Here is a 2,524-nt window from a genome sequence, read left to right as displayed (position 1 = left end):
TCTCTGTAGAATTAGCAGTTGGATTACCAAGTTATTATATTGTGCTTTCACTGTCTCAAAATTGCGCCCCTCACCAGATGCCCCTTTTCTGGGTTGCGGCCAGACTGCACTGAGTACTTTGCTGTTTGGGCACATACGTTTTTCATGTCTGCATTTTATTTATTTATTTTTTTTTTCATATTGCTGGAAGAACCACTTGTATGAAAGGGATCTTCTGGAACTGAGGTTATCTTCTCCTTTGGAAATCATAAATCAAGTTTTCAGTGCAGAGTTCTCTTTGTACGTCTGAGGACAACCGTAAAAAGGAAAGAGAAGAAATAGAAAAGAAGTGGAGAGGAAAAAGGAATTACAATTTTCTCTTCAGCAGGGAAAGGAAAATAGATTGTTTCTCTTCCATTTTTTAACTCTTTTAACTCTCAAAGGTTAGCAAATGCTGTAGTACTTTACATATAAGAAAATGGAAAATAAGGTAGAACAAAACCAAAAAATAATAAAAAATGATCTGCTTTGAGACAATAGCTCGAGTTTGAAAAATCTATGCATTTAGAGTACAGCTATGCATGAGCTGCTGTGAACGGCATTAAAGATTCATTTGGTTCTTGCGTCAGACTGCTCAATTAGAAAATACTTCTATGTCCAGGGAGATCTTGTTACTTAAAACTGATGTGGTAAACTGAAAATAAGGGGAGGCGAATTGGAGGAATTCATTAAATTGTCCTTGTTCTTGTTTTCATTAAGATGTCTATGAAAATTCTAAGAAGGCCTTTAAAATGAGTGTAGGTGAGGGTGGCAGAGAGCTCCATCTAGTGTTTGGTATAGAAGACCTTTAACTTGGATTATACCAGCTTTTCATTTTGTTATGTTATATGTTTATTTAGTCTCAGTTTGGCATCCTACTCTTTTTCTTTTCTCTTCATCAAAGTTTTTTAGTTTTTTCTTAGAAATTTGTTAATATGTTACTCTATTCTGATACATTATAATGACGTCTGAGTTTTTCTCCAAAAAATTACTAATAATTTCCTTTTTCTATCCGGTCAGAATCAAACATTAAGCATTAATTTCAACCGCACATTCATAAATACTATTCATTTATTATTCGTACATTTCCCGGATTCACTGCTATTCCTCCTCAAAAGTTACTAATAATTTTAGACGAGTAGAGCTATAATTCACCGACTTTTCTAATAATATGTGCTTTCTCAAATCCATCCCTCAAATCATAGCTACTTGATAGCACATTGACTAACTAGCTTGTTATGCGTGTGCACTGTTATTGCATCATAGAACTCAAGTTGTTTTTCAAGATATGCAAATTTTTGACTGACCTGTTCCTGACAAACTGTAAGACTGTATTTATATTCGTTTCTGAGACGCAAAGCAATGGATTTCGTCCCATGAAATTTTAACACCCAATATTCCAATGCCTAACTAATCAGTAATTGTTTGCTTTTATTTTTGGCAATTTCAATTTGTGCTGTAACCTAAAAACATTTGTGCAAGATGTGCAGTAACTTGTTCATTTTTTTCTATACAAAAAGCCAATCACGGCATTGAAGCCTCGTACTTTAACTATATTTCTTCACATGCAGGGCGAAAATTTGGTAACTGCTGTTCTAACTGGACCCGGTATTGTCTTTATTCAAAGTATGCCCTTCCACCGGCTTTCTCAGCGAATTGCTAGGTAATTTCTCCTAAAGCTTCACATTGGACTCCGAAGAATAAATAGCATTTCCATATCAGTTTTTCTTTGTCTCTCATACATCCTGCGTAAGGTTGATGAAGCGACTAATTTATGTTTTACAGGTCTGTTACCTCTCCAAACATGAGGGAAAATCCGAAGTTTTTCCTTCAGATAGCAGTCTTCTTCTTCCTAGCTTATGTTGTTATTGTGTCATCGCTAATCTTGACCGATATATAATGTTTTCATTTAATTTCGTTAGAATTCAACTGATGCTTCTTTTTACCTACTATACATTTTGTACACATCGTCAGTTTGAAAATATATGGGAGAGGAAAACGGGGTTTTACATTAGTTTCAAATGAGGATGTATCGTGATGAAACTGTGCAGACAGGAATAGTTTTTTCAGTTTAATGTTTGGAATGATTGGATATCATTATAAGGGAGATAAAGAAGTTAAATTTTGTTTATTTTGTTATTCAGTCTAATCTTATTGGGAACTGCCAAACAAACATGCATTAAAAATATTAAGTGTTCTTTTAATTGATACCCGAACCCCCTTTAATGAAGTCAATGTGGTGGGTAACTTTTGGGGTAAATTTCATTGGAAATCACCCAACTTTGAGTGGAGTATCAATTGGGTCACTGAACTTTAAAATGTCTCTTATCAAATTTTAAAATTGTTTTGAATCCAATAACTTTGTTATATGTATGTTAATGAAATTGGTGGGATTTAAGAAGGATTTTCTGGTTTAAAAATTGTGTTTTCAAAAAATAATAATAAACAATGTGAATGTAAATTTTAAGAATAATTCTGTTTGGTTCTTGCACAGAAGAAAAATGGA

At 33.6% G+C, this 2,524-nt stretch overlaps 1 long non-coding RNA gene across 1 annotated transcript; it reads left to right on the top strand.

The window, feature by feature from the left end:
• The first annotated feature begins 1,555 nt into the window (after positions 1 to 1,555).
• LOC111385638 lies at positions 1,556 to 2,149 on the top strand. Its single transcript, XR_002701086.1, has 2 exons — positions 1,556 to 1,681; positions 1,804 to 2,149. It is a non-coding gene; the product is annotated as an uncharacterized LOC111385638 (long non-coding RNA).
• Positions 2,150 to 2,524: the final 375 nt, after the last annotated feature.

Source organism: Olea europaea, unplaced genomic scaffold, assembly GCF_002742605.1.
Source record: "Olea europaea var. sylvestris unplaced genomic scaffold, O_europaea_v1 scaffold3235, whole genome shotgun sequence".
Lineage (NCBI taxonomy): Eukaryota > Viridiplantae > Streptophyta > Magnoliopsida > Lamiales > Oleaceae > Olea > Olea europaea.
This window is presented reverse-complemented; position numbering and strand designations above follow the sequence as displayed.